We start from the raw sequence: 14,252 nt of genomic DNA, 5'->3' as shown, positions 1-14,252 counted from the left end.
ATGGTTCTCCCCTCCCCAGTGTGGATTCTCTCTTCAGGAAAAAATCTGTTCCACCGAGGTCTCTGCAGGGCGGTCTCTGTCCAGGCCCCCAGAGCTGCTGCTCCTCCTCTGACCTGGGACCTCGCAGGGCTCATCTCTTGCACTTTTTTTCATCACTCCTCACAGCTGTGAGATGTTTCCTCCTAGAATCTGTTACTGCAGAGGCACAACCAGCCTTGGTGATGGGCTCGGCTGTGCGCTGCCGTGGGGCTGCTCCCTGACTGGCTGGAGCGGGTTGGAAGCCCATCCCTGTGTCAGGCGTGGGGAAGGAGCGACCTCGCCTCACGGAGCCTGCGGCCAGCACGTGGGCCCGGGACCCTGAAACGCCAAGTATCGACTGTGTTCGCTTCCTTCAAAGCTCTGTTTCCAGCCTCTCCTGCAGATGCTCGTAGCACTTGCATGGTTGGATATCCCAGGATGCAGAGGTGAGGCTGGAAGCACTGCAGCAGGCGAAAGGGAAAGGGCCAGTGGCGGAGGAGCCGCCATTTCCTGTTTCCGGGTGGCGGAGGAGCCGCCATTTCCCATTTCCGTGTGCTGGAGGAGCCACCAATTCCAACTTCCATGTGGCAGAGGAGCTGCCAATTCCAACTTCCATGTGGCGGAGGAGCTGCCAATTCCCATTTCCGTGTGGTGCTGGCAGGATGCGGAGGTGGGTGACCTGCGGTGTGTCTGGGGTCCCGCTGCAGCGAGGACGGCACCAGGAGGCCTGTGGTCCTGCAGCAAAGGGCTGGGGCTTCACCATCTTACTCCCATAATTATGAGGAAATGAGTATTGTCTCTCCTCTTCCACAAACTGAAGAGAAAGTATTTAAACATAACTTTTGCCTTAACTGCAGCTATAATTCAGTGAATTAAACTATGAGTTTGATTCATAATTGGTATTTCTTTTACCACAAAATACAGCCATTCTCTTTTCAAATACGCTAAGCTGTAAGAAATTGCTTTATACCAGCCAAAGCTTCATAATACATTTATGTGTTATTGGAAGCATAATTCACATGCAGAGTGTTATTAAAACCAAACCAGCTTCAAGTTTAAATCTTTGTATGGTGATTTAACTCCCTTCTCATTCTTTATGTGACATTTTTGTAATAATTAAACATGAATGTGTCCTTACAGTCTGTAGCCAGAAGTCCTGCAGTGAGCAGGGAAAAGGCAGCAGTAGTCCTGTTGGTCTCACATGCTGAAATAAGGTTGTGTCCATGAATTAGATCTTCCTATCCAGAACTGCTCTGAATAGATCAAACAAATGCTACTCCTAAGTAATGAAAATGCAGTACATTATAGGCTATGTTATGAATGCTAATGTCTTTTTTCCTCACAGATACTAGAAGTATCTCATTTTGTATTATGTTACTCAGTGATGTGCAACTGTCTTCTGCTGCTAAATCTAAGCAGTTCTATTATTATCATGAGAAAAACCTGAATTACTAGAGATTGCATTTAAATTTGTAAAATCTCTATCTCACGGTTTCCTGTATGAGTCTTTCATCCTTGTTTCTATTGCAGATTATAAGGATGTTGGATGGAATTTTTTTGCTAAGCTACTTCTATATAATTTATGATACAAGCAAAATAAGTTGATAACAAATCTAAGAGTAAACTTCTTCATTTATAATTATTGAATACCACACTATCTGAAACTTTTTCTATTAAATGCGTTATGGTGTTGGTACAGGGAGCTGTCATAAGTGACACAGACCTGTGAGAGGCCTTCTGGGATGGCCTTAAGATGCCAAGAATATCTTAAATGGTACCATGTGCCTATGTGTGGGCAATGTTCCAAATTTAACCATAACACATTTTTTTTTTTTTACTAAATTGTTTATTGCAATCTTTTTGCAAGAATGTAGAGCTATGATAAACATGACTCTGACAAATTTTATTAAGACTGTAATTTTTTTAAACATACGAAGACTGTAATTTCAAATTTTTTTTTCCTATTTCTTTAAATATATTATTTTAATCAACTGGTAGGTGAACATGTATATAATTCACATCTTCTGTCTACTCTTCCCAAGACACTGGGCTATATACACTTTCTACAGGTCCATAACATTAACTTTTTTCAAATTGTTATTAACACCCTGAGAACTGCAGGGGGATTTGCCCAGACTTTTCAGTCAGGGGTTGGAAGTTAGTCCAGGTCTTTAAAGATTCTAGCTCCCACTTTGCTTTTTGAAAGACCTGTGATTTCCTGTCATCAAATATAGGGATGATACATTCTTCTGTCTCTGAAGAATAGCCATGAGGTTATTACAAGTAAGAATTGGAGACCAAAGCAACAAAGGGAGCCTGTTGGTTGGGGGTTACTACAGGCCACAAAATCAAGGGGAGCCTATTGACAAAACTTAAGCACAAAGGTGCTGCTTTTCCTGCATCAGAAGGAGGCCTCAAGAAAAAAAGAATTCAGCACTCTACCAAGTTGTAACAACTCCAGGTAGGGTACTGGGAGCAGGATATCATGCTGAGGTGAAAGCTGTCAAAAACTGAAGATGAAGAGAGCACATGACATCTGAAGTGCTCTGTCTAGAACCAGAGAAATGCAATAATTAGGAATACATCCAAGGCATGCAGAGCATATAGATTTAGCATAGTTACAAAGTATGTTTCCAGAATTGATACACCTATGGGCCTTTGTCATAGTTAAGAGATCTACTGTGGTCAAAAAGTATCTGAAGGAGCAGGGGAAGTCACAAGACCGGTATCATCCTTTAGCAGTCTTACTGTGGGATGGTTAGAAGTGTAGCAATAGAGTTAATGATGCCTGGTAAGGAGGGCTGAGACAAGCACCGAGGCAGAGCCAGATCAGTGGAGCTTGCAGTGCTTTGATGGGCACAGAAGGGAGGTAAGCTCAAATTAAAAAGGAGCTTCTTGCTGTGTTCTCTGCTCCAGAATTAGTTTGTAAGTTCACCTTGGGACACCAGATGGACATGCAGTCTGTTCAGAAACTGTTAAGAAGCATTATGGTGAAGCTACTGTTGAAGGCAGCCAAATGACTATAACTCTTGCTAGATGATGACAAGGTGCTCCCCAAAAAAGTCATGGCTAGGGGAGGATACATTGCACATGCTGTCCAAACTACACTGTAGACAACTTTTTGGAAAAGAAGAAAATCTATCAATGTGCTTCAGTATATCTTTTTTGGCATTTGTGAGGTATGAGGACTGTTTGAAGGGGGTGAGGAAAATGTATTTCAAGGACATTTTTGAGTTGACAAAAGATAAGTACTCCATGTAAGTACATAGTGTGTACCATGATGATATGATGATGTTCACAGGCTGGTTATGTATTAATAGGTTTCAGCCCAAACAAGTGGGAATTGACACAAATGTAATAAAACTTACCAAAAGGGGAGAGGTAACAATTAATACGGAGACAAAATGGTGGAGGGGACATTGCAAAACAAATTAGTGTAGATTCTAAAATGCTCCTTTTTTTTCATAAGGATCTGTTTTACAAGTATGGAGTCCTTTCATTTTATTTCCAGAACAGGGTTGGTGGAGAGTATTTTGTCTTTGTCTCTCAGTTCATGAAGACCTCATCTTGCTGGAAATCAAGGGTGAATTCTTTGTTTAGCATGTTAAAAGAGGAGACAACTGCCGTATATCAGCTTTTTTTTTCCCTTTCTCTTGGGTTTGGCTGGGAATTCCTTGTTTATTTTGGAATTCCAGTCAGAGACATCTGCATATTTCAAAGAGAATTTAGTTGTGCTGAAACTCCAAGTCAGAATGCACTCTACCATGAAAAGAAAGTTAATTTTTTCAATATTTGTTTCCAACAGCTGAGGGGAAAAAAATGCTACCTCGAAAGTATTTTGATAGAAATAGACTTTAAAACCCAGCTTTTCCTCTGGAGGGAAGGAAAGTTGATCTGATTTTATTGAACAATCCAAATTAAACAGCTGCTGTTCTGTTCACTTTTAAAAAACAGTAGGTTTGTTTTCTGTCTCTGAGACATACAATTTCATTAAAGAGAAGATAACTGATGATAAAAGCAGGGGGAGAGTGCACATTTTGATCTTAAATGCTATGTAAGTGACATACTGCCAGATGAAAACTGTATTGCTTACTTTAGCTGCATAAACTTTGATAGCAGGCTGGAAGCTGCTGTTATTTTCTATCAAATAAGATTTTAAAAAATAATTTATACAGTTTATAAGCAGGAGGGAGGCTTAATTGCTTCCTCATGCTCCATTCTACAAATATACTAAACATTAACAATCAATTAGCTACCAGTGTGCCAGATTGTTCTGTAATATAGAGTGTCTGCTGTATTTTAATTTTTGCCTTTAACAGGTATTTTCACAGAGCTAATTTATAATATCTCTCAGTCTCAGTGCAATCCCAACTAATCATTTTGATATCTAGATCCTTGACTGTCTCTTGAAGCTCCTTTGCCAAGGGGTTTCTTCATAATCTCACAGGGAATATGACATACACCTGAACCTGTCCAGATGCCAGTGTGAGATAAGGCACTGGAATGCCTGAAGGATGTAATAAATATTCTGTTAACAGAAATATTGGAGGGAGAGTGGAATTCTTATCTAGCTATTTAAGAACTTTGTAGGGAAATGAGCTACTGGTGGTGCTGTAGGAACTGCAATATTGCATCAGACTGTTAAGTTTGATTTCTTGCCCTTATTTTTGCTCACTGTTCTATAATGCGGTTATTCAGAAAGTGGAGGACTACATTTCTATGGACATGCCCATCTAAGTCACTAGGAGAGAAGGGATATTAGTTCAAGAAGGAGGCGTAGATTCCTTGATTTTATTTATTTATTTTGCAAGTTGTAGCCTCCTTCCCTAAAAGATGAAATTATGGTATCCTTGAAATATACTTGTTGGCTCAGCTACAACAGGTCTAATTACTGCACTTAACACTGCCAGCTCCCCCACCCCTCAAAATAAAAAAACAAAACACCAAACCAAAAACCAAAAACCCCAAACAAACCACCAACAACCTGTGCAAATAGTTTGTGTCTGGTTTCTTTAACTGCAGCTGGAAGAACTTTTTAAATTTAATGTTTAGTTTGTCAGATATTTTCCCTGTACACCAGCTGAAGAAGAGCACAATTTTCTTATCACATTTCATTTTCAAATGCATCAGTTAAAAACTCTGAAGAAAAGTTGTTTGTTGTGACTAGTTATTAGAAAGACACATGTACTATCTTGAGTTTCAGGCAGGGTCCTAGACAGGGTGCATCAGATTAATTTGGATTGCAACTGGGTGTCTGGATTAAGCTGCACTGTCTTCTCTCTGTGTTTAGGCATTTACTTCTCATATTTTAAATTAAGCAAGTTTAGTCTCAATGTAGTTTATCAATTTACTGATAATCTGCTCTGGGCAGTGTGAATGTCATGACTGAATGCCATGTGACCATTCCCTGTAGGTACCAATAGGAGTTCTGCACAAGTGTTTGCACACAGTTTCATAACCTACAGTAAACACTAATCACATGAAAACTTTAATGGCACCACTATTAAGTTTTCTACAAGAATGCTCTTCATTCTAAGTATCTTACATTTATTTTCTAATTATTTCTTTTCCTTCAATGTCTTACAAGGAACATTCACGACATGTAAGATGTAGCTCCATTTCATCCAAATTTATGTCAAAGCATGTGAGAAGCTAGATATATAAGAATTAGATTAACAGAATATAGCTTTTTTTCTTGTAGATTTCACTAACAGATTGAAAACACCAATAGCCAATGAAAATAAAGGAAAGACATTGGAACTCAGGGCCCACTAAATACAATGTTGGTTAAATTCATAACAAGATTACTTCTTGTTCAGGAAAGCTTGCTCAGCCAGACACAGAAAGGAGGAAAAGATCTAGATATCCACCCCAACTTTATTTTAAGTACTCAAATCTCGTGTATTTCATCCTCAAGTTTTAGCAATGTGTTTACTCTAAAGCTTTATCTGGCTCTGTATTGTTGAAAGCCTGTCCTGGAGACAAGCTCGCAACACATTTCTGCAGAAATCACTCCTGGCGCTTGAAACTTAAATGCAGCTTAATTGCATAAATCTAGGCAAAACTCAAGACTTGTACAGGCTGCAGCAGAGGTAGCTTAAAATAACATACTGACAAACTGCTAAGTTCTGGTAAGAACTGATAAGGTGTTCAGGCCAAAGAAATATACATTTAAATTAATCCCCTTTCTACAAGGAACCAAAAATGTTGTTCTTTCAAAGTGTTCTGCTGCAGTATATAAGACTTGAGCAGATGTTGGTGTGATGAGAGAAACTATTTAATTGGGGTTTTGGCACAGTAGCATCTTACTTACCACAGTATTTGGGATCCAGTGACTAGGGTATCATTAAAGATTCTCCTTCCAGAAGAACATAAAAATGACATGTCCTTTCCACTTGCTTTCCTCTAAGCCAACTCTTCTGAATGCCCTATTTACCTTTTAAAATCTTCATGGTTTTCTCTGTGTCCAGTCTTCAAGGGGAAGCTTATTTTGGAGTTGGCCAGTGATTCTCAAAGGTTCTGGGAGCATCTCAGTTTCTAGATATGTATGTCTCAGCTTTTTTAACTAAGTGATAGAAAAGGTGGAGACACTTAAAAAGTCAGAAGAGCTACAAAGTATTTATCTCTCCCATTTTTATGTTCTGCATCCAATAGAATAGAGACTTTGTTACTACTGCATATTGGTTATTGTCCAGTTCACTGAGACTATCTGCATTTCCAAAAGTGGAAAATAAATATCACAATAGCCAGCAGCAGGATACAGATGAGGGCAATGCCTGCTGTTACATGGTCTTGAGCATGAGGAAGGGTAAAGTTAAAAAAGAGGCCAAGCATTGAATTTCTCCAGTCTGCCAAAACAGTCTGAAATATACAGCCTAATTTTCACATGTTTGTGGAGATTGTTGATCCAGTCCCGAGCCTGCAGTTTGCCACAACAGGGAATGTACTAATTTAAAAGGGCAGTTACTAACGAGGGCAAAGAAATACTCTTGAATCAAGACTCTGCAATAAGCTGTCATATTTATAGGTACTGGGTAGGATATATTTCATAGTACAATATAATTTATTATGTTTATGCAGATTTGGAAATTGCTAAACAGCTGGGCAGTCAAGTAACAGGGCTGTGTATGTGTGTATTTCTTCTGAGGGAGTAAAAGGATTCCTATACTATCCATTTGCAGAGACGGGTTCAATGACCTATAAAACTTAATATCCTTTCTTTAGGTACTCCTATCAAGTATCTGTTCAGCAGTCACCCAAAAACCCCAGCTCTGAAGAGCTACTGCAAGACTTATCACTTTTTTTCCTCTCCACAAATATTTACCACCCCTGGATTCTTAGGCTGCTGAGTTTTATGCCTTCCTGAGGAGTAGTTCATTGGATTATTTTGTTTTCTTTGACTTATTTTCCCAGAATGCCTGGCTCCTACTGGCACTCATTGTCCTCCATTCTTTCATCCCACTGGTGGGCTTTCTGTGCTTTGGGATAGTCTTTAAATCAAAGAGCCAGATCTTAAATGTTGATCTACCATTCCTGATGGCTTCAGCTGGCATTGAGAGTGCTCAGCACTACTGAAAATTAGCCTCAGGTGCCTAACTGGTAGCTTGAGTTTGTTAGCACTGGCTCTGGCTCGTTTGCACTGATTTGCTGCTTTAGTAGCCTTCAGCATTCTTAGGTCACTGGATCACAATTCATTTTCTATTAGAGTTTATGATTGTATAGGAAAAGCTTTGTCTTGTGAGAGGGAAAGGATATACTGGGATTGAGTTCTTGTTGGTTTTACCCTTCCCTTCCTGTTACCCTCTAAACTAGTGACCTAAAGGATAAAGGCTATGCAGAAGAAGTAAAATATTTTGTTTCAACTCTGTTTCCATGATGCAATGAGTTGCTCACCACTAGAATTTTTACAGGGTTATTGAATTACAGTTCAGTGGACTAACTGGGGTTGAAATTTTTGTCCTCTGTTTTCCTAATATAATTTTCCTAACATGGGTCCAGTTAGCCAGATCACCACCACATATGACCTGTAACCTAAGGCCAACCAGGACACTTTCCACATTACATTGGTTTAAATGTGTAACTGCTTATGTGAACAAAGATTAATGACATTCTGCAGTGGACAGGTCCAACATGTCAAGACCATCTTTGCAGTTCTGTGGTCACACAGTGAGGTTAAATAAGCTGAAAATCCTCTCTAGGTCTGAACTTTCTGAGCCAGATATGCAGGATTCACAGAAAAGCTACCAATTTGCTTTCAGAAATCTCTTTGCCATGTGAGACACTGAACTTCTGCCTCTAATTTGGCTGTTAACTGCAGGTAGCTAAGGGTGCTGGCTGCAGCTATCTGTGCTTATTCCTAGGGACCAGCATATCTTGGAAAGCTGGTCATTCAATGCAGTGATAAGTGCTGAGGGATAAAAAGGGATTCTACCAAATGTCCAAATATGATGCTGGTGAGAGCAGGAGGATACTCAGGCTTTATAATTTTATAAGGATTTTTGGAATGCTGTGAATTCAGCATGAGGAAGAATATTAATGGGTACAGCATTCTTCTGGGATACAGGAGAGATGTCCCTGAATAGCTCTTTTTAATACAGCACCAAACCAGTTGTCCAGCAGATTAGTTCTTGTACACCCAGTGGTAAAACTGGTATGGCAAAAATTCTTCCTCTGTGCTTTCAGATAAGCTGACACTCATGACCAGAAAAGGCAAGAACATAGCAGTGCATTACTAGCCTTCCTGACTTTCTTGTGAGCAAAGGCTGCTCGTGAGGTGTGCTGGCTAAGCATGTTTGTCTGCCTTTCTCAGCTATACTCCCTTGTAATCCAGCACCATTGTTTCTGCAGGAGTCAGTTGTTTTGGCATGCTCCTCACTGCAGCATTTCAATCACATAGCACAGAGGATGGGAATTTACATGCTTTCAATAAGCTGTTACTGAAATTGGAAGACCACAGAGAAATGGCAGTGGGGAAACTGTCTGTAGCTATATAAAAGAAATGGTGGGGTCCACAACAGCTGTAATGATTGCCTGCTTAGCACACACTAACATAATTCATCCACAAAACTTTTTCCTAGGATGAATGCAGGTTAAATTATGTTGCAAAGATTGCTCAGAGAGAGAGATGGCACTGTAGTCCTCTGGCTGTGAGTGCCCATAAGGACCAACTGTGTGTTGGGGGAAAACTGTGTTGCTGGGGGAAAAAAGCAACCTTTAGTTGCTATCTTATCATTTATATATATCTATTTCAGCTGAGACCAGCACCTTCTAACCGAACCAAGATAACTTCAGAATGCAATATAACCAGCATGGACTCAAGTGAATACCTAAAAGGTGAGCTGAGGTTCCTTACACCATAGAAACATTTTAGAAAAAAATTGCTCAATTTCTGCCCCTTCCTAATCCCCCAAAGCATCCTTTACTTCCACTAGAAGGGCTTTCTATTGGAATATCATGTGGTCTGTGATTATCTATTGAAAGGAAAAGGTACAGAATATTCAAGTTACAATCTAAAATCAATGCATCAAGTGCAGTGGTTGGACTATTTCTTGTTTTCCATGACTATCTGTGGTGGTAATTATAAAAAAACTTGGCACTTCCAAAGCAATTAATTTCATTAATGTGCTATAAAAACAACTAATTGAGCTTCCCCAAGAAAACACACTGTGTCTTTGCCTCTCACATTTTTCCCTTTTGCAGCCAAATTTTCAGCCCTGCAGGTCTGGGAGACAGTTTGTATGACAGAATTTGGGAAAGATTCTCTTATGTAGCAGGTACAACTAGCAGGGAAGGTGAATAAAGGCTTTATGTTAATTTTTCCACTTACATTTTGACTATTGAATGGACCAAAACAAGATCAATTTGGTACTGGTTTGGTGTATGACTGACTCCACGGTGTATTTCTGTGGGTGGCTTTGTGAGTGAGAGCAGCATTCAGCACTTCAAAAGTAGCTCCAGATGTGCCAGCCCTGACTAGTATCTGACCTTTCCTCTCTGTGCCAGGAACTGGGTAGGCTTGTTTAATCTGTCCTAAATGACGCATTTATAGAGGACATTTTCCTTTTATGTGGTTGAAGCTCCTCTAACATCTTGTTATCTTTCCAGAGTGGCATGTGAGGGAGTGAAGTGGCCTTGCTATGTACAGCAAAGTTGTCTTCTCTAAACTTGGACAGTTTCTGAACTCAAAATGGAAAGCAGAGTTTCTAACAATATCTACAGGAAAGTGGTCAGCTGATGGCATTGTCAGCATACCATGATTACCAAAATTAAATTCCAGTTGTCCACCTTGGTTTTCTAGCACTGACTTTAAAATTAAAGGTGAAAAGAGCCCCAGCTGTAAGCAATAAACAGGGATGAACTAGGTAAATCCAACATGATGGAAAGAAGCTAATACACACAAAGAAATTCAGGAAGGGAAAAGACACCCTGTTTTGAGGAAGTGGCACAAAGGAGATGTTTGTGCCTAATCCTCAGATTATCTGGAATTGGGAGATGACAGATGGCACAGAATCAAGGCCTAGAGCCGTAGAGATAGTTAGATGTCTGATTCCGGTTCTAGTAAATGATTTATATGCCTAAATACCTTTGAAAATCTGGTTCTTGAAATGCTTAAAGTGTGTATAGCTGTTGTAGAATTTGTAAATCTCACCAGTAAAGAAGTGAACAAATACATTTGCTTTGGCAAAGTAGTTGCCAACCAGCAGCTCTGACTAAGCTAGTCACAGCTGCCTTTTGAATACCCAGAAAAGGGTGGGCTGTTTTTTTTTACTACTAAGTGTTTAACAAGCAGGTTGACTTTCCTGCTCATAGAGTTTTAACGCAGGTGAGAGAGCTGCATACTTAATGGACAGCTTTTAACACAGGGTTTGCACTAAGGAGAGTGAGTTGTGAGTTTGTCTTATGTCAAGCAAGCATGGAAGCATTTGAATGTGCTCATGAAGGTTGGTTCACAAATTACTCTTTATCTATGAGGTGTTCCTGGTAGTGTTTTTGTTCTCAAAACATTGTGTGTGCAGTGCTGGCTTTCTAATACTAGTACATTTCAGAATATCTTCATTTGTGTGAGCTTTGCTGTCTCTAAAGCAGGCATAGTGCTGCATGATAATCTGCATATTCAGAATAGTGGATGTGTGCTGTACTTGTGTCCTTTTTTGGATTTTTTTTTTTCTTCATACTAAGTAGAAATTATTTATTTGTTTTAAATTATTGAACTAAAAAAGTTCAGACTTTGAAATTTTATGGGAGTTAATTTAATTATTTGTACAGTGCTTGCTTTGAAGATGTTGTTTACTATATAAGTGTTAAATTTTAAATGTGGGATGTGAAGAAATTGCTGCTGATTGAATTTTCAGAAGCGGCATGTTAGCTAACAGTTTGTTATTTAAAAGCAAAATGAAAGCCATGGAAAACTCTTCCAGAGTATGAGCAGTAGAAAAAGCTTCTTAATCGCATTGTAGAAAATAATATGCCTTGTTTGTTTTATGGATATTTTAAAAGCTTTGGGGCTTAATATGGATTGGGAGACTTGTACAGAACATTTAAGGGTTATTGATGGAAAGAATACTCAAAGCCCATCATTTGGTCTGGGACTATTTCTTGTGTCATTATTGATGCCACAAATAATGGACACTTCATCATTTGTTGTTGTTTCTAATTTTGATCTGTGTATGCAAAACAAACAGAACAAAACCCAAAACATTTATTTTGTGTGCTACAGCCTAGAGGAGAAGGAAATACAGATGGGCAGACCCTGAGTGGAAAGCTTGTAGACTTTCCTCTGAATGAAATACTGTTCTGTAGAGCTCTAAAGCATAGATGTGAATGGGTTAAGGCTTTCTGCTAAATATGTTGTTAAAATTCCATAAGAACACCATAATTTAATTTTCTTTAGGGAGAATGCAATAAATTTTGGTGTTGTGTTTGATGCAGAAGGTGTAAAACCCATCCTGTGAATTTTCTTTCATTAATAATTAATTATAATGGGAACTTAATAGCATATGTGCGTAAAGATTGATGTGGTCTAATTTTTCCTCTTTAAACAGTGACCGTTTAAAAGTCTGCCTGAAAAATAATGTTGATGACTCTTTTGTGCAATAAACATTTAAAATGTTTATTCTGTTGGCTTCCTATGCAGACACATTTCAGAAGGTTAAAAACTTTTAGTTGGAAATGCCTTCTTCTAACTTGAGTGAGGTTTTTTGTTTGTTCCCTCCCCCGAGAACTGAGAATGTGTCAGACTGAAAACAGTTTTTGTGCTTCCCAAGTAAACTGCAAAAGCAATTATTTACATAGTCCTAGTCTTAATGTGTATTATCAGCTATTGTGTATTCAGGAAAACGGTGCTCCTCTGGTGTATTAGCATGTTTTAAAACAACCCAAGTGACAGCTTACATCAGTTTCATTCTGTGGTTTACTTTCTGAATGTAAGGATGGAAGCAAATCTATTTTGTGTTTGTTTCAGCAAGAAACTTTGTTTTACTAACAATACTGCACTTCATCTGCTGCGGAATCATCCTTGTAACACATTCTGAGTAGGATGCTGTAAGAATGTTTAAATGAAAGGGAAAAATATGTTCTCAAAGGGGCTGGCAATTCTAAAGAGAATGCAAGGCCAATGAATGGTTGATTAGGACTTCTATCTCTCTATTTTGATAGAATATAGTTATCGGCACTACGAAACACAGCCTGAATCTTGCCAAAAGTGTGATGTCATGGTGCAGAAACTGTTGATAATAGGATGTATTTTCTATTCTGGAGGACTACTTATATAATGAAATGGAATAGAGTGATAAATTTAAAATATTGATTCTGTGCAAGCCTAAGCATAATTTAAGCACTATTTTCATGCATTAGCTAGAGAAACAGATGAATCATATGAAAATGTGCTGGATTTGGAGAAAGTGTAACTGAGATGAGTGTTGCTGCATGAAAACATTTAGGCATAGCTAGCACTCTGTAGAAAGCATTATACTGGCTAGCAAAGTCAGGCATTAAAATATGGAGAACTGTATAAATTGTATGTATTTTGTACTTGGTAAGCTAGTCTTTGATCTTTATTATATGATGGATATTTTTCCTGCAAATGTGGAGTTCAGTCTCTCACTTTAGTCTCACTGCAAGGTTTCAGTCTGAAGTTATGCCCCAATTTGCTGTGCTCTGCATCTGTAGGTAGGTGCATTCTTTATGAGGCTTTGGTAAGGGATATCTGGAAAACATGGTCAGCATTAAAAGTCATTCAGAAACTGGTTGAAACAGGTGGATCCATGGCCTGGAGCAATGACAGGAGAGTACCACAGAGGTAGGTGGGTAACAGTGCAATTTTTTTTTTTTTTTCTGTGGTCTTGCCTGGCATTGATTACCTTAGGATTTGAGAGCTTCCCAAACATTAAGTGACTTGTCTGCAAAGTGTTGCTTTGCCAGCTGGAGCCAGTAATAATAGCTCCTATTGGAAGCACCTGTGGGAGGAGAACATTGTTCGATCTTCACTAGTGTATGTGGGTGACTTTTGCACACATCTAGTTTAGCTTTTCAGAGTAAAGCAGGTAAGCTTCAGAATTCCTTGGTAATTCAAGAAAGTCTGTAGAAACACCTAACTGCCCTAATGTGGTACAAAGAAGCACAGCAGGTAGGAAGAGAGTGTGAATTTTGATTTCTTCTGTTCCTTTGCTTGTTCTGATTCAAGCCATTGTTATTTCCTTTCCAGCACTGTGTTGCAGTGTCACAACTACTGTTGTGACCAGTAGACAAGACTGTATCATTAAATTGCTGCACATGAGTTTTTGGTATCTGTATTCACATCAATATGTTTAGGTAATTGCTTAGCCCTGGATGCAGTCACATCACACTTTGTAGGCTCACTTGTACATATCTTTATGTTCTAGTACCTGTCAGAAAAATAATGCATTGAGATATGTATAGTGAAGACTCTTGAGAGTTACATGGATGTAAGTAACAGAAGAGATTTTGCTCAATGGCAAGACTGACAAAGGATTTCACAATAAATCATGTTATCTCCTGGTCTACATAGGGAACTGATGAATAGTGACGATTAGGATCCAGCCTTGGTTTGATTTGAGACTGAGAGAATTTTGTATAAAAGAGAATGTTAAAGGTTGACACCCATAAGGAATGCAATGAAATTGTTTGTAATTCTGGGTATGAAATATTCTGTGAATTGTTGTAGTGGTGGATGGCCCTAAGTTAAAAAGAAGATATTCAAGCAAAAGTCAAATAAG

This window comes from Apus apus, chromosome 7, assembly GCF_020740795.1.
Source record: "Apus apus isolate bApuApu2 chromosome 7, bApuApu2.pri.cur, whole genome shotgun sequence".
NCBI classification, from domain to species: Eukaryota; Metazoa; Chordata; class Aves; order Apodiformes; family Apodidae; genus Apus; species Apus apus.
Note: the sequence above shows the minus strand (reverse complement) of the source record.